Below are 20,425 nucleotides of genomic sequence, written 5' to 3'. Positions count from 1 at the left end.
CGCTCACACTCTATCCACCTATCCTCCTGTATCACACCTCATAGCCAGCGCTCACTCTATCCACCTATCCCAGTGTATCACACCACATAGACAGCACTCACACTCTATCCACCTATCCTCCTGTATCACACCACATAGACAGCGCTCACCCTCTATCCACCTATCCTCCTGTATCACACCACATAGACAGCGCTCACACACTATCCTCCTGTATCACACCTCGTAGCCAGCGCTCACTCTATCCACCTATCCTCCTGTATCACACCACATAGACAGCGCTCACACTCTATCCTCCTGTATCACACCACATAGACAGCGCTCACACTCTATCCACCTATCCTCCTGTATCACACCACATAGACAGCACTCACACTCTATCCACCTATCCTCCTGTATCACACCACATAGACAGCGCTCACACTCTATCCACCTATCCTCCTGTATCACACCACATAGACAGCGCTCACACTCTATCCTCCTGTATCACACCACATAGACAGCGCTCACACTCTATCCACCTATCCTCCTGTATCACACCACATAGACAGCGCTCACCCTCTATCCACCTATCCTCCTGTATCACACCACATAGACAGCGCTCACACTCTATCCACCTGTATCACACCACATAGACAACGCTCACACTCTATCCACCTGTATCACACCTCGTAGCCAGAGCTCACTCTATCCACCTATCCTCCTGTATCACACCACATAGACAGCGCTCACACTCTATCCACCTATCCTAGTGTATCACACCACATAGACAGTGCTCACACTCTATCCACCTATCCTCCTGTATCACACCACATAGACAGCGCTCACACTCTATCCACCTATCCTCCTGTATCACACCTCATAGCCAGCGCTCACACTATCCACCAATCCTCCTGTATCACACCACATAGACAGCGCTCACACTATCCACCTATCCTCCTGTATCACACCACATAGACAGCGCTCACACTCTATCCACCTATCCTCCTGTATCACACAACATAGCCAGCGCTCACTCTATCCACCTATCCTCCTGTATCACACCACATAGACAGCGCTCACACTCTATCCACCTATCCTCCTGTATCGCACCACATAGACAGCGCTCACACTCTATCCACCTGTATCACACCACATAGACAGCGCTCACACTCTATCCACCTGTATCACACCACATAGCCAGCGCTCACTCTATCCACCTATCCTCCTGTATCACACCACATAGACAGCGCTCACACTCTATCCACCTATCCTCCTGTATCGCACCACATAGACAGCGCTCACACTCTATCCACCTATCCTCCTGTATCACACCACATAGACAGCGCTCACCCTCTATCCACCTATCCTCCTGTATCACACCACATAGACAGCGCTCACACTCTATCCTCCTGTATCACACCTCGTAGCCAGCGCTCACTCTATCCACCTATCCTCCTGTATCACACCACATAGACAGCGCTCACACTCTATCCTCCTGTATCACACCACATAGACAGCGCTCACACTCTATCCACCTATCCTCCTGTATCACACCACATAGACAGCACTCACACTCTATCCACCTATCCTCCTGTATCACACCACATAGACAGCGCTCACACTCTATCCACCTATCCTCCTGTATCACACCACATAGACAGCGCTCACACTCTATCCTCCTGTATCACACCACATAGACAGCGCTCACACTCTATCCACCTATCCTCCTGTATCACACCACATAGACAGCGCTCACACTCTATCCACCTATCCTCCTGTATCACACCACAGAGACAGCGCTCACACTCTATCCACCTATCCTCCTGTATCACACCACATAGACAGCGCTCACTCTATCCACCTATCCTCCTGTATCACACCACACAGACAGCGCTCACACTCTATCCACCTATCCTCCTGTATCACACCACATAGACAGCGCTCACACTCTATCCACCTATCCTCCTGTATCACACCACATAGACAGCACTCACACTCTATCCACCTATCCTCCTGTATCACACCACATAGACAGCGCTCACACTCTATCCACCTGTATCACACCACATAGACAGCGCTCACACTCTATCCTCCTGTATCACACCACATAGACAGCGCTCACACTCTATCCACCTGTATCACACCACATAGACAGCGCTCACACTCTATCCACCTATCCTCCTGTATCACACCACATAGACAGCGCTCACCCTCTATCCACCTATCCTCCTGTATCACACCACATAGACAGCGCTCACACTCTATCCACCTATCCTCCTGTATCACACCACATAGACAGCACTCACACTCTATCCACCTATCCTCCTGTATCACACCACATAGACAGCACTCACACTCTATCCACCTATCCTCCTGTATCACACCACATAGACAGCACTCACACTCTATCCACCTATCCTCCTGTATCACACCACATAGACAGCGCTCACACTCTATCCACCTGTATCACACCTCGTAGCCAGAGCTCACTCTATCCACCTATCCTCCTGTATCACACCACATAGACAGCGCTCACACTCTATCCACCTATCCTCCTGTATCACACCTCATAGCCAGCGCTCACACTATCCACCAATCCTCCTGTATCACACCACATAGACAGCGCTCCCACTATCCACCTATCCTCCTGTATCACACCACATAGACAGCGCTCACACTCTATCCACCTATCCTCCTGTATCACACCACATAGACAGCGCTCACTCTATCCACCTATCCTCCTGTATCACACCACATAGACTGCGCTCACACTCTATCCACCTATCCTCCTGTATCACACCACATAGACTGCGCTCACACTCTATCCACCTATCCTCCTGTATCACACCACATAGACAGCGCTCACACTCTATCCACCTATCCTCCTGTATCACACCTCATAGCCAGCGCTCACTCTATCCACCTATCCCAGTGTATCACACCACATAGACAGCACTCACACTCTATCCACCTATCCTCCTGTATCACACCACATAGACAGCGCTCACCCTCTATCCACCTATCCTCCTGTATCACACCACATAGACAGCGCTCACACACTATCCTCCTGTATCACACCTCGTAGCCAGCGCTCACTCTATCCACCTATCCTCCTGTATCACACCACATAGACAGCGCTCACACTCTATCCACCTATCCTCCTGTATCACACCACATAGACTGCGCTCACACTCTATCCACCTATCCTCCTGTATCACACCACATAGACAGCGCTCACACTTTATCCACCTATCCTCTTGTATCACACCACATAGACAGCGCTCACACTCTATCCACCTATCCTCCTGTATCACACCACATAGACAGCGCTCACACTATCCACCAATCCTCCTGTATCACACCACATAGACAGCGCTCACACTCTATCCACCTATCCTCCTGTATCACACCACATAGACAGCGCTCACCCTCTATCCACCTATCCTCCTGTATCACACCACATAGACAGCGCTCACACTCTATCCACCTGTATCACACCACATAGACAGCGCTCACACTCTATCCACCTATCCTCCTGTATCACACCACATAGACAGCGCTCACCCTCTATCCACCTATCCTCCTGTATCACACCACATAGACAGCGCTCACACTCTATCCACCTGTATCACACCACATAGACAGCGCTCACACTCTATCCACCTGTATCACACAACATAGCCAGCGCTCACTCTATCCACCTATCCTCCTGTATCACACCACATAGACAGCGCTCACACTCTATCCACCTATCCTCCTGTATCACACCACATAGACTGCGCTCACACTCTATCCACCTATCCTCCTGTATCACACCACATAGACAGCGCTCACACTCTATCCACCTATCCTCTTGTATCACACCACATAGACAGCGCTCACACTCTATCCACCTATCCTCCTGTATCACACCACATAGACAGCGCTCACACTCTATCCACCTGTATCACACCACATAGACAGCGCTCACACTCTATCCACCTGTATCACACCACATAGCCAGCGCTCACACTCTATCCACCTATCCTCTTGTATCACACCACATAGACAGCGCTCACACTCTATCCACCTATCCTCCTGTATCGCACCACATAGACAGCGCTCACACTCTATCCACCTGTATCACACCACATAGACAGCGCTCACACTCTATCCACCTGTATCACACCACATAGCCAGCGCTCACTCTATCCACCTATCCTCCTGTATCACACCACATAGACAGCGCTCACACTCTATCCACCTATCCTCCTGTATCGCACCACATAGACAGCGCTCACACTCTATCCACCTATCCTCCTGTATCACACCACATAGACAGCGCTCACCCTCTATCCACCTATCCTCCTGTATCACACCACATAGACAGCGCTCACACTCTATCCTCCTGTATCACACCTCGTAGCCAGCGCTCACTCTATCCACCTATTCTCCTGTATCACACCACATAGACAGCGCTCACACTCTATCCTCCTGTATCACACCACATAGACAGCGCTCACACTCTATCCACCTATCCTCCTGTATCACACCACATAGACAGCGCTCACCCTCTATCCACCTATCCTCCTGTATCACACCACATAGACAGCGCTCACACTCTATCCACCTGTATCACACCACATAGACAGCGCTCACACTCTATCCACCTGTATCACACCACATAGACAGCGCTCACTCTATCCACCTGTATCACACCACATAGACTGCGCTCACACTCTATCCACCTATCCTCCTGTATCACACCACATAGACTGCGCTCACACTATCCTCCTGTATCACACCACATACAGCGCTCACACTCTATCCACCTATCCTCCTGTATCACACCTCATAGCCAGCGCTCACTCTATCCACCTATCCCAGTGTATCACACCACATAGACAGCACTCACACTCTATCCACCTATCCTCCTGTATCACACCACATAGACAGCGCTCACCCTCTATCCACCTATCCTCCTGTATCACACCACATAGACAGCGCTCACACACTATCCTCCTGTATCACACCTCGTAGCCAGCGCTCACTCTATCCACCTATCCTCCTGTATCACACCACATAGACAGCGCTCACACTCTATCCACCTATCCTCCTGTATCACACCACATAGACTGCGCTCACACTCTATCCACCTATCCTCCTGTATCACACCACATAGACAGCGCTCACACTCTATCCACCTATCCTCCTGTATCACACCACATAGACAGCGCTCACTCTATCCACCTATCCTCCTGTATCACACCACATAGACAGCGCTCACACTATCCACCAATCCTCCTGTATCACACCACATAGACAGCGCTCACACTCTATCCACCTGTATCACACCACATAGACAGCGCTCACACTCTATCCACCTATCCTCCTGTATCACACCACATAGACAGCGCTCACCCTCTATCCACCTATCCTCCTGTATCACACCACATAGACAGCGCTCACACTCTATCCACCTGTATCACACCACATAGACAGCGCTCACACTCTATCCACCTGTATCACACAACATAGCCAGCGCTCACTCTATCCACCTATCCTCCTGTATCACACCACATAGACAGCGCTCACACTCTATCCACCTATCCTCCTGTATCGCACCACATAGACAGCGCTCACACTCTATCCACCTGTATCACACCACATAGACAGCGCTCACACTCTATCCACCTGTATCACACCACATAGCCAGCGCTCACTCTATCCACCTATCCTCCTGTATCGCACCACATAGACAGCGCTCACACTCTATCCACCTATCCTCCTGTATCACACCACATAGACAGCGCTCACACTCTATCCTCCTGTATCACACCTCGTAGCCAGCGCTCACTCTATCCACCTATCCTCCTGTATCACACCACATAGACAGCGCTCACACTCTATCCTCCTGAGTCAACCCAAATAGACAGCGCTCACACTCTATCCACCTATCCTCCTGTATCACACCACATAGACAGCGCTCACCCTCTATCCACCTATCCTCCTGTATCACACCACATAGACAGCGCTCACACTCTATCCACCTGTATCACACCACATAGACAGCGCTCACACTCTATCCACCTGTATCACACCACATAGACAGCGCTCACTCTATCCACCTGTATCACACCACATAGACAGCGCTCACACTATCCACCTATCCTCCTGTATCACACCACATAGACAGCGCTCACACTCTATCCACCTATCCTCCTGTATCACACCACATAGACAGCGCTCACACTATCCACCTATCCTCCTGTATCACACCACATAGACAGCGCTTACACTCTATCCACCTGTATCACACCACATAGACAGCGCTCACACTCTATCCACCTATCCTCGTGTATCACACCACATAGACAGCGCTCACCCTCTATCCACCTATCCTCCTGTATCACACCACATAGACAGCGCTCACTCTATCCACCTATCCTCGTGTATCACACCACATAGACAGCGCTCACACTCTATCGCTTATTACCCTGTTTTGTTACCAATTGTAAGCGGAACATGATGAGGCTATATACATAAGTAACTGCTGATAAGGAGATAGAGATGGTAGATGCATAGATCTGATTATATATAGTCACACACACACACACACACACACACACACTCTGAAGTGCCAGAAGTCATGGGATAGATGCCTAGTATTGTGTAGGACCCCGTCTACCCCGGCACAGTGGAGCAACTGGACGTGGCATGGATTACACAAGTGGACGGAAGACCTCTGGAGAGATGGTGGCCCATGCCATCTGGATAGCTTCCCTCAGCTCCCTGATATTTGTAGGTGCAGGATCTTGGGTGCGAATGGACCTCTCCACCACGTCCCATAATTGCTTGATTGGGTTCCTGTGGGGTGAATGTGATGGCCATACATGGGAACTCTCCAGACTGCTCCTCCAACCAAATCTGGACAAATAAAGACCGATGACACAGTGCATTATCCTGCTGGAAGATCCAGTCCAGGAAGGGCTGCAAATGGTCATCAAGCAATGCAACAGAGCAGTTACCGGTCAATGACGTGTTCAGATGGACCAGAAGACCCAACCCATGCCAGGTGAACACACCACACACCTTTATGGAACCACCACCAGCCTGCACAGTGCCTTGTTGATAACTGGGATACATGGCTTCATGGAGTAAGCGCCACACCCGACCCCTACTATCATCTGAAACCGTGACTTATCAGACCACGTCTCATATTGCCAGTCCTCCAGGGTCCAATTAGCACCCAGTTGAGGCGCTGCACCCGGTGTGGTAGTGGTAACAGGGGCACTCTGGTTGGTCTTCTGCTCCCATTTCCACTGGAAGCTAAGGAACTCTGCACTGACCTGCTGGATAGGCGTTTGTTACCATGGACAATCCTGGCCGGATGCCACGATCATTAAGCACCTATGGTCGGCCACTGCGCTGTCCACGGTGGGTGTAAATGCCTTCCATGAGGTATTCCCAGTACACACGTGATGTCATAGATCGAGGAATGTTGAATGTCCACACAACTTCGGAGATGCAATGTCCCATCCGCCGGGCACCCGATCTCATGCCCCGTTCTCACTCTGATAATTCATGTCGCCCCACCAGGAGCAGCCCAGCTGGTGATCAAACTGACTCACGGGATGTCGGATTACAACTGATGCAGGTCTGGGCATTTCCAAGATGTCACAGTACGGTGACGCCACCTACTCTTACCTTTACACACTGTTATCCCATGACTTTTGGCACGTCAGTGTATATAAAGAGAGAGAGATGCATAGATATGAGCTGTGCATTTGCTCAGGGGGTCCTCAGTACGTATTGGTCTAATTCCTAGAACTAGATCCAGAAACGGGAATAAATTGGTTAAATAATTTCTGAAATGGATAAAATAAGCGTTGAGTATGGAAGCTGCTATACATCTTGTATCATGCTGTTCCTTTAGGTGAGTACCGGGAACTTCTGACCCTACGTGTGTGGAAATTGGTGCATCCTTGTACAGAGGGGGCTCGCGTGATTCCTCTCCTGTGCAAAGTCCTCCATGGGGACAAAGCGACCAACGCCATCCACCGATAACATTTCACAGCAGGGCCAAGGTCTGAAAATACGCTTTCCAGTGCTCGATAGAGCCAAACCGCAGTCTAAATGAAGAACAATGGGGACTGAAAACTTCCCTGTTAGTTGGTCTAACGCAGGAGATACATACAGTCAGGTGCATAAATATTGGGACATTGACAGACTTGTCATATTTTGGCCTCTGTTCACCACCACAATGGCTTTGAAATGAAACAAACAAGATGTGATTTACCTGCAGACTTTCAGGTTTAATTTGAGGGTAATTACATCCAAATCAGGTGAACGGTGTAGGAATTACAACGGTTTCTATATGTGCCTCCCACTTTTTAAGGGGCCAAAAGTAATGGGACAAACTAAACAATCCTAAATCTAACTTTCACTTTTTAATACTTTGTTGCAATTCCTTTGCAGGCAATTACAGCCTGAAGTCTGGAACGCATAGACATCACCAGACGCTGGGTTTCATCCCTGGTGATGCTCTGCCAGGCCTCTACTGCAAATGTCTTCAGTTCCTGCTTGTTCTTGGGGCATTTTCCCTTCATCAAGTGAAATGCATGCTCAATCGGATTCAGGTCAGGGGATTGACTTGGCCATTGCATAACATTCCACTTTTTAGCCTTCAAAAACTCTTTGGTTGCTTTTGCAGTATGCTTTGGGTCATTGTCCATCTGTATTGTGAAGCGCCGTCCAATGAGTTCTGAAGCATTTGACTGAATATGAGCATATAATATTGCCCGAAACACTTCATGATTCATTCTGCTGCTTTTGTCAGCAGTCATATCATCAATAAATACAAGGGAACCAGTTCCATTGGCAGCCATACATGCCCACGCCATGACACTACCACCACCATACTTCACTGATGAGGTGGTATGTTTTGGATCATGAGCAGTTCCTTTCCTTCTCCATACTCTTCTCTTCCCATCACTCTGGTACAAGTTGATCTTTGTCTCATCTGTCCATAGGATGTTGTTCCAGAACTGTAATGGCTCTTTTAGATGTTGTTTGGCAAACTCTAATCTGGTCTTCCTGTTTTTGTGGCTCACCAATGGTTTGCATCTTGTGGTGAACCCTCTATATTCACTCTTGAGAAGTCCTTTGACACATATACACCTACCTCCTGGAGAGTGTTCTTGATTTGGCCAACTGTTGTGAAGGGGTTTTTCTTCACCAGGGAAATAATTCTTCTGTCATCCACCACAGTTGTTTTCCGTGGTCTTCCGGGTCTTTTGGTGTTGCTGAGCTCTCCGGTGCGTTCTTTCTTTTTAAGAATGTTCCAAACAGTTGATTTGGCCACACCTAGTGTTTTTGCTATCTCTCTGATGGGTTTGTTTTGATTTTTCAGCCTAATGATGGCTTGCTTCACTGATAGTGACAGCTCTTTGGATCTCATATTGAGAGTCGACAGCAACTGATTCCAAATGCAAATGTCACACCTAGAATCAACTCCAGACCTTTTACCTGCTTAATTGATAATGAAATAACGAGGGAATAGCCCACACCTGTCCATGAAATAGCTTTTGAGTTGATAGTCCCATTACTTTTGGCCCCTTAAAAAGTGGGAGGCACATACAGAAACCATTGTAATTCCTACACCGTTCACCCGATTTGGATGTAATTACCCTCAAATTAAATCTGAAAGTCTACAGGTAAAGCACATCTTGTTTGTTTCATTTCAAAGCCATTGTGGTGGTGAATAGAGGCCAAAATATTAAAATTCTGTCAATGTCCCAATATTTATGCACCTGACTGTATATTGCATTAGGCCCCAACACCGTCCTCTTGTGCTAACTGCAGTTTGATGTGCAATTTCCTAACCTCCAAAATCCCATTAAAGATATGGAAAGGACTTTGTACTTACACCGCTAGCTACAAATGTTTTACACTTGTCAGAATGTAATTTATGGGCTTATATTGCCTCTTATATGCTGTTTTAATACATTTTGTCAGTGCTGTACATTGTGGCGGTTTATAGTTTCCTGCCACTTTAATGATGTTTATTACCTCCTCTGTCCTGAGCGGCACGGCAGCGGGTCTGACCGATAAGTGACTGTACAACAGTTGGAGGGTGCAAGGTCCTCCTGTTACTGGAGAGACTGTTGTGTAAGAGACAGGGAGCTGTCAGTGCTGATTTCAGACATACACAGCATGCAGCTCCTGATACAATGCCTAGGAACGCTGTCAGTGTGTGTCCTAGTCCTGTGTAGTGTTAGACTACTCGCAGCTGCTGGCCTAGATGTTTGTTGTCCTGTGTTCCCAGCAGGCTGGGACGGGGAGGGGGGTTCTCAGTGCGTCCTGGTGAGGTCACGGCTCTTTCTCCAGGCCCCCGTTACATTCCTGGGGTCTGAGATCATAACAACAGAGCCAGACTATTCCCAGAACCAGCACAAACTGGTAACTGATGGGGAAGCTCCCTCTGAGGGACGGATACGTGTGACTGGCGCTAACCTGCAAGCAAGGAAACGTTTAGCACTAGAACCTCCACCGAGGCTGCACTGACTTATACCATCACTGCTACGTGTAACGGCCATTATTACTCCCTTCTCATTCTCCTGGGTCTCTCTGCTACATGTGACAGCTTGCGCCTGATTCAGAGATACATACGTTCATCATATGCAGAACGCGTCCTGTCATTACGCACAAAGCCACCGCATGATTGACAGGGGGCAGAGCAGGGGTGTGGCTGGTTACTGTTCCCGGAAACGAGAGGACGCGGATTCCTGGCCACTTGAGGGCGGGATGTACTGAGCACGGTACATCCCGCCTCTCATCGCGTACATACTGCGGTTGATTACAGCGGTATGTACTTAGAATATCACAAAGTACGGCTCTCCCGATAAGAGCTGTCCTTTGCAAAAGTCCCAAGATAGAGGGACTTACAGGTTCGACACCCAGAAGCCCCTCTGGCGTCGTCCTGCGCATGCATGTGCTGAAGGCCGCGGGGGGAGATGGGAAAGGTCCGATCGGATCCCTCTCAGGGGGAGCATCCTGATAAGAAGCCCATACTGTAGGTTGGTATTGGGTAACGCCACCTGACCATGCATTCCGGGGCTTTGTACATATGGAAAATGCGGTAAAACCCCTAAGTGACAGCACCTGGCCAGACTGCGTGAAGCTCCAGGGATACAGGGGGGAGATAAACCCTAAAGACCTACAGTAGGTGCAGACTATATGGGATACTGAGAGGGCCTGATTCACAGCTGTACGCTAATGCCGCAGCCGCCACCTCCGTGTACGCATTTGCTGGTCAGAAATGTATATAAATGTTGCAGCTGCCTGGATTTGTAGTGAGACCCACCTGCAGCTTTGTCAATCCCAAGCGTCTGCCGCAGCTGCTTCACTTACCAGTCTTCCCAGTAGCCCTAAGGAGGCGGGAACTGAAGCACAGGAGCCATTTGCGCTGAGGACGGAATCGCAGACGCAGGCCGTGACATGCCCCGAAAATGGTTGCAACACACCTGCGTTCTCTGCTGACCCTCCCCCAAACGCTCTCCAAATGCCATTCAGATGGCAGGTAAATAGCCACTGCGAGCGACTCCGCTGATGTAACTTGCCTTATGCGCAGTTTACTGATAATCACGTAACTGTGGAGGTATCGGCATAGCTTACATCTCTCCATCGGGCCCTTCTAGGTCACCTGCATTATGCTTACACATGTATTTCCGCAGCTGTACAGGCGTGTCGGCGTGTGAGCCCAGTACAGTACAGGTGCCGACGTGCAAGACAACCATGCCCCTGTGATGGTGCCTTGCGGGATCCTCGTCCCATAGCACTGGGGGCGGTGATGATGGGCGCACGCTATAGTACAAGTTGCATGTAACGTAAGCCGGCGAGCAGGGCCCTTCTACCTTTGTCTCTGTTATTACCCAGTCATGTTTTATTACTTATTGTTCCCAAATGTAAAGTGCATCAGTATATTCTGGCGCTATATAAGTAACTTACAATATGTAAATAAATCCTTAAACAGGTGCGTAATAAATGGAGAAGTAAGGCTGCCTCCCATATACCGTGGGGACACCACATCCATTGTGCCATAAATGAGAATACAGTGAGGGTACGGGGAGAGTACAGCGAGGGCACGGGTACAATGAGGGTACGGGGAGAATACAGTGAGGGTACAGGTACAATGGTATGGGGATTTAATTTGAGGGTAATTATATCCAAATCAGGTGAACGGTGTATGAATTACAATGGTTTCTATATGTGCCTCCCACTTTTTAAGGGGCCAAAAGTAATGGGACGATCAACTCAAAAGCTATTTCATGGACAGGTGTGGGCTATTCCCTCGTTATTTCATTATCAATTAAGCAGGTAAAAGGTCTGGAGTTGATTCTAGGTGTGACATTTGCATTTGGAATCAGTTGCTGTCGACTCTCAATATGAGATCCAAGGAGCTGTCACTATCAGTGAAGCAAGCCATCATTAGGCTGATAAATCAAAACAAACCCATCAGAGAGAGAGCAAAAACATTAGGTGTGGCCAAATCAACTGTTTGGAACAGTCTTAAAAAGAAAGAACGCACCGGAGAGCTCAGCAACACCAAAAGACCCGGAAGACCACGGAAAACAACTGTGGTGGATAACAGAAAAATTATTTCCCTGGTGAAGAAAAACCCCTCCACAACAGTTGGCCAAATCAAGAACACTCTCCAGGAGGTAGATGTATATGTGTCAAAGTCAACAATCAAGAGAAGACTTCACAAGAGTGAATATAGAGTAGGGATTCCCAACCACGGTCCTCAAGGCACACTAACAGTCCAGGTTTTAAAGATAGCCATACTGGAGCACAGGTGACTTAATTAGTACCTAAGTTATTTTGATTTAGCTGCCTGTGCTCAAGCATGGATATCACTAAAACCAGAACTGTTAGTGTGCCTTGAGGACCGCGGTTGGGAATCACTGATATAGAGGGTTCACCACAAGATGTAAACCATTGGTGAGCCACAAAAACAGGAAGACCAGATTAGAGTTTGCCAAACAACATCTAAAAAGGACATTACAGTTCTGGAACAATATCCTATGGACAGGTGAGACAAAAATCAACTTGTACCAGAGTGATGGGAAGAGAAGAGTATGGAGAAGGGAAGGAACTGCTCATAATCCAAAACATACCACCTCATCAGTGAAGTATGGTGGTGGTAGTGTCTTGTCGTGGGCATGTATGGCTGCCAATGGAACTGGTTCCCTTGTATTTATTGATGATGTGACTGCTGACAAAAGCAGCAGAATGAATTCTGAAGTGTTTCGGGCAATATTATATGCTCATATTCAGTCAAATGCTTCAGAACTCATTGGACGGCGCTTCACAGTGCAGATGGACAATGACCCGAAGCACACTGCAAAAGCAACCAAAGAGTTATTTAAGGCTATAAAGTGGAATGTTATGCAATGGCCAAGTCAATCCCCTGACCTGAATCTGATTGAGCATGCATTTCACTTGATGAAGACAAAACTGAAGGGAAAATGCCCCAAGAACAAGCAGGAACTGAAGACATTTGCAGTAGAGGCCTGGCAGAGCATCACCAGGGATGAAACCCAGCGTCTGGTGATGTCTATGCGTTCCAGACTTCAGGCTGTAATTGCCTGCAAAGGATTTGCAACAAAGTATTAAAAAGTGAAAGTTAGATTTAGGATGGTTTAGTTTGTCCCATTACTTTTGGCCCCTTAAAAAGTGGGAGGCACATATAGAAACCGTTGTAATTCCTACACCGTTCACCTGATTTGGATGTAATTACCCTCAAATTAAATCTGAAAGTCTGCAGGTAAATCACATCTTGTTTGTTTCATTTCAAAGCCATTGTGGTGGTGACTAGAGGCCAAAATATGACAATTCTGTCACTGTCCCAATATTTATGCACCTGACTGTACACACACACACACACACACACATATACACACACACACACACACACACATATACACACACACATATACACACACACACACTTTCTTTTCTCAACATCCTAATCACAATAATCCTATCACTCAGCAGAACCTTGCTAATATATGCGTGCCAAGCATTGTTATCTCTCTTATCTGGAATGGTACTACCTTGATAGACAAGTCTGTTGTTAAGAAATACTCTGCACTCTGCACCATGCATTGAAACCCTGAGTCTGCCAGCGCAATATCCCGCACTAGCACAGGGCCTAATCCGCAGCAGGGGCCTGGCCGTGGCACAGATGTCTCAGCATTACCCCCTGCTGCGCCTGCTCACTGAGAGCCCTGAGATTACACATAATTCATCCCTGAGAGGTCACATCTGAGGGCCTGTTACAGCGAGGCTCCACGGGGGTCCGTCTATTGGGGAGAGAACATGTATGAACGGCGTAATGAGCCAGACAAACTATTGCTGCTCAGGGTCACCAGTCTCATAAATCACCAGTAAGAGGACGCCAAAGCCCTGTCACTACCAGCACTGCCAGTGGGGCTCCTGACACCCAGATCCCTGATCGGGGAAGGTGGCATTTATCATTATCATAGAGCAGTCTGATGTAGGGATAGACATCGGAAACAGATGGTTAGCAACCATCGATGTTCCCGATTTGATGGAAGTATTTGTTCCATCGAATTGCGCCTATTCAGTGGCTGCTTATTTTGCAGCTGCAGACACCTGGAAATGGTGTTTGCAGCTCAGCTAATGTACACATGTGCTCAGAGTAAGCATCGATGATTATACTATCGTATGGCTTAGATGCGATGGCTACTACATGGCACTGTGTGATTTGATGTTGGAAGCCCAGCAGCCATTTGATGACAGGCTTCCGATTGTCCATCCCTAGTCTGATGTGTGACCAGCACCCAATACAGTATTCCCGAGTGACCCGAGCAGACTTACATTTCCCTGCCAGTAACCGCCTGTTACTGACTCCTCCTACTGCGTCATAAGGAGCTAAGTTGCTGCCACTGCCGGCACAGCCTACTTCTGGGTATGGGTATGGTCAGACAGCTGCAACTCCTTCTGGATGGTGACGGATAATCCCCCACTGGCCGCTTACTATGAACCAGTCCTGTTATGGTAGCGGGGAACGGGTGGTCTGAGAGCGGATAAGCAGTTACGCTAATCTGGTGTCACAGGAGGCTGGTGAGCCCCAATCAGTATTATCAGTATTACCAGCTGACCGTACCATAGTAATTCCAGCCCCCTATGTCAGATCATCGCAAAACAAGCTGAACCCCAAAATGGCAAAGTCATCCATTGGAAATACATTCCTACAACTGGCGCATAGCACCAGGCATGAATCCCCTCAGCGAGGGACAGGAACAGGGACAGAACTACAACTTTGGGCCCCATGGCAACATTTTGAAGGAACCCCACCCAATGCTTCTAGACACACTCTTTGCAATGCTTGCTTTATGCCCCCTCATAGTGCCCTAGGTCATTTTATGCCCCACAGTAGTGCCCTAGTTCATTTTATGCCCCACAGTAGTTCCCTAGTTCATTTTATGCCCCACAGTAGTGCCCTAGTTCATTTTAAGCCCCACAGTAGTGCCCTAGTTCACATTTTATACAGTGCTCTATATTCACATTATGCTATACAGTGCCCCCACTTCACATTATGCTATACAGTGCCCCCACTTCACATTATGTCATACAGTGCCCCCACTTCACATTATGTCATACAGTGCCCCCACTTCACATTATGTCATACAGTGCCCTATATTCTCATTATGCCATACAGTGCCCCCACTTCACATTATGCCATACAGTGCCCCCACTTCATTGTCATACAGTGCCTTATATTCACTTTATGCCATACAGTGCCCCCACTTCACATTATGCTATACAGTGCCCCCACTTCACATTATGTCATACAGTGCCCCCGCCTTCACATTGTCATACAGTGCCCCCACTTCACATTATGTCATACAGTGCCCCCACGTCACATTATGCCATACAGTGCCCCCGCTTCACATTATGTCATAGTGCCCTATATTCACATTATGCCATACAGTGCCCCCACTTCACATTATGCCATACAGTTCCCCCACTTCACATTATGCTATACAGTGCCCCCACTTCACATTATGCTATACAGTGCCCCCACTTCACATTATGCTATACAGTGCCCCCACTTCACATTATGCTATACAGTGCCCCCACTTCCCATTATGCTATACAGTGCCCCCGCTGCACATTGTCATACAGTGCCCCCGCTGCACATTATGCCATACAGTGCCCCCACGTCACATTATGCCATACAGTGCCCCCACGTCACATTATGCCATACAGTGCCCCCGCTTCACATTACGCCATACAGTGCCCCCACGTCACATTGGCGGCCTGATACTTACCGCACTGCTCACTGACAGCCTGTGATAGAGGGAGGGGATACTTTGTCCCCTTCTATTCTCACAGGTCGGCGCAGACTTGACCTCAGGAAACGCTGGTAGTAGTATCATAGCATCTCCCAGCAGCATTCGGTGGCGTGAGCTGACTGCTGGCAATATGGGCCCAGGTGGGGGCCTGGGAGCCATAGCAATAGCGCCTCCTGTAGTTATGCCCCTGGCAGTGCCATCTGTTAGCTGTAACATGTTATTAATGACTTACTTATATAAACATACTTTGCACAACAATGTGTATTCAGTCCACATTGGGCGCATAGTGCCAACATCTGCCCTTGATGGTGCCGCAGTACAGGAAATGTGACCTTTTCCACGCAGTGGTGGCCATCTAAAGCTTGGGTGCCCGGTCACAGTACTCATCTCTAGGACTCGAGGTACTGCCGCTACCATCACTGCCAGTGAAGGCAACAATCCTGCTGATGTGTAAGGCGCTGCATATTGTGCCAGGCAACATATTGTGCCACACCGAATCATGAACTGTGATATCCCAGCAGAGATTTAGTAGAACCAAGATGGAGGGGGCGCTGGATTACCCGCTGCCAACATGTGTGTGAAAACTGTATATGAAGGGCAATAGAGCCCCACACGGGACTTCTGGGTGATCAGATGTGACCTACAGAAAAGAGCTAACACTCTAATCCCTCCCCCGCCCGTCACCAGTGTACCACCATTGGGAGGGATCAGCAATGGCAGGTGGCTGATGGGAAATGGGAACCCCGAGACCAAGCAGCACAATCGCAGACAAGCAGCTGGGAGACATACCGGGCGACACAGGAACCCGGCCCGGCCACAGGACCGGAGAAACGTCAACCTGGGAATCACAGCATAAAGACGCAGGCGTGATTACGGCAACAGACGTACAGGCGGCCGCGCCTGCGTCCAACTCAGACCTAGGCCCATAATGAGGTAAATTAGGTGACGCGTTTCATGGGTCCGTATACAAATGTGCAATTCAGGGGCTACCGTATGTGCAGCTCAGGAGAGCACCAAACTGGGGCACCGCCAGATTCACCCTCATTGAATTTATCCCTATATAAGGCCAATATGGCGGCATGCGCAGGGGGCGAGGCGGGTGGTTCTTGCTGGGTGCTAGGGGTACTCGTCCACTTCATTTTACACCTACAGCTAAAAACAAGATTTCACTGTGTGGGAAGAGATAATATAAGTGGGGTGTAATGTAGACCGCGCCGCTGTGCCTGCGCATTGGGGTGACGGAGGGGAGAACGGAGCTCAGAGGTGATGGGAGTACCCTCCTGCGGCCCCCTCTGCTCTCCTGGGTGTGCGTGCGGTGGCGTGGTTACAGCGAGGGACGTATCCCCAGGACATTACTGAGTGACGTGTTATTGTCAGAGCATTGTGGTACATATGTGATGAGCGGGGAACACGTACATGTCAGCGGCAGCTAAGCTGTCAGCTCAGAGCGTCATAATACATAGAAGATAAGGACATATACCAGGAATTAGATAAGAGAAGTGGTACTGTGTGGCTGACAGTATATAATGGATAAGGATATATACCAGGAATTAGATAAGAGAAGTGGTACTGTGTGTCTGGCAGTATATAGTGGATGAGGACATATACCAGGAATTAGATAAGAGAAGTGGTACTGTGTGGCTGGCAGTATATAGTGGATGAGGACATATACCAGGAATTAGATAAGAGAAGTGGTACTGTGTGGCTGGCAGTATATAGTGGATGAGGACATATACCAGGAATTAGATAAGAGAAGTGGTACTGTGTGGCTGGCAGTATATAGTGGATGAGGACATATACCAGGAATTAGATAAGAGAAGTTGTACTGTGTGGCTGGCAGTATGTAGTGGATGAGGACATATACCAGGAATTAGATAAGAGAAGTGGTACTGTGTGGCTGGCAGTATGTAGTGGATGAGGACATATACCAGGAATTAGATAAGAGAAGTGGTACTGTGTGTCTGGCAGTATATTGTGGATGAGGACATATACCAGGAATTAGATAAGAGAAGTGGTACTGTGTGGCTGGCAGTATATAGTGGATGAGGACATATACCAGGAATTAGATAAGAGAAGTGGTACTGTGTGGCTGGCAGTATATAGTGGATAAGGACATATACCAGGAATTACATGCGGGATAAGAGAAGTGGTACTGTGTGGCTGGCAGTATATAGTGGATGAGGACATATACCAGGAATTAGATAAGAGAAGTGGTACTGTGTGGCTGGCAGTATATAGTGGATGAGGACATATACCAGGAATTAGATAAGAGAAGTGGTACTGTGTGTCTGGCAGTATATTGTGGATGAGGACATATACCAGGAATTAGATAAGAGAAGTGGTACTGTGTGGCTGGCAGTATATAGTGGATGAGGACATATACCAGGAATTAGATAAGAGAAGTGGTACTGTGTGGCTGGCAGTATATAGTGGATAAGGACATATACCAGGAATTACATGCGGGATAAGAGAAGTGGTACTGTGTGGCTGGCAGTATATAGTGAATGAGGACATATACCAGGAATTAGATAAGAGAAGTGGTACTGTGTGTCTGGCAGTATATAGTGGATGAGGACATATACCAGGAATTAGATAAGAGAAGTGGTACTGTGTGGCTGGCAGTACATAGTGGATGAGGACATATACCAGGAATTAGATAAGAGAAGTGGTACTGTGTGGCTGGCAGTACATAGTGGATGAGGACATATACCAGGAATTACATCCAGCATACAGGATAAGAGAAGTGGTACTGTGTGGCTAAGGACATATACCAGGAATTACATACAGGATAAGAGAAGTGGTACTGTGTGGCTGGCAGTACATAGTGGATGAGGACATATACCAGGAATTACATCCAGCATACAGGATAAGAGAAGTGGTACTGTGTGGCTGGCAGTACATAGTGGATGAGGACATATACCAGGAATTACATCCAGCATACAGGATAAGAGAAGTGGTACTGTGTGGCTAAGGACATATACCAGGAATTACATACAGGACAAGAGAAGTGGTACTGTGTGGCTGGCAGTACATAGTGGATGAGGACATATACCAGGAATTACATCCAGCATACAGGATAAGAGAAGTGGTACTGTGCATGTGTCATTACACTGTCTTACCTGCAGACAGGTGTGTCAGTCTCCCAGGCTCATCCCACCTGTGTGTTTATATCCAGCACCTGCACTCCTTATTAGGACACGTTGTCCTCAGCGACGTCACCTAGAGACGTGACTCATGCAATAATTCCCGCCTATGTGTAACACGGACACCTGGATCTCACCGCTCACAATACCAGTTTCTCCTGTATAAAAAGACATTTTGTAATGAGTAAATGTTGATTGGTAAACACTGAGATAATCCCTTCCATCACAGACAGCAAAAGCAACTGCAAAAATACAAAGTACTGAAACACACTGCAGGAAATACTCTCACAATCCGTAATACACTTATATTATATCACATCACCTTGTACCACCTCTACCAGGAGGCAGCTCCATGTACCTACTACCTGCCCCACTCATCTCTCCCAGACGGACACGTCTTTCTGGGTGCCCACTGTAAGGGATTCATATCTACAGATGTGGATGTTGTAGAGGGGGAATACAGCAGTCCCCCACCCTCCTTCCCATGAGGATATATGCAGAAGTCCTATCCCCACACCTATACTGGATAAATGCAGCAGAGAGCCTGTCCCCAGGAGCTTGCACTCTAATGACACAATCAGAGAGCCTGTCCCCAGGAGCTTACACTCTAATGAAACAATGAGAGAGCCTGTCCCCAGGAGCTTACACTCTAATGAAACAATGAGAAAGCCTGTCCCCAGGAGCTTACACTCAAATTATACAATGAGAGAGCCTGTCCCCAGGAGCTTACACTCTAATGAAACAATGAAAAAGCCTGTCCCCAGGAGCTTACACTCTAATGAAACAATGAGAGCCTGTCCCCAGGAGCTTACACTCTAATGAAACAATGAGAGAGCCTGTCCCCAGGAGCTTACACTCTAATGAAACAATGAGAGCCTGTCCCCAGGAGCTTACACTCTAATGATACAATCAGAGAGCCTGTCCCCAGGAGCTTACACT

The sequence above is a fragment of the Taudactylus pleione genome, unplaced genomic scaffold (assembly GCF_031769625.1).
Source record: "Taudactylus pleione unplaced genomic scaffold, aTauple2 ptg000997l, whole genome shotgun sequence".
Lineage (NCBI taxonomy): Eukaryota > Metazoa > Chordata > Amphibia > Anura > Myobatrachidae > Taudactylus > Taudactylus pleione.
The sequence above is the reverse complement of the archived record's forward strand: the minus strand, read 5'-3'. Positions refer to the sequence as shown.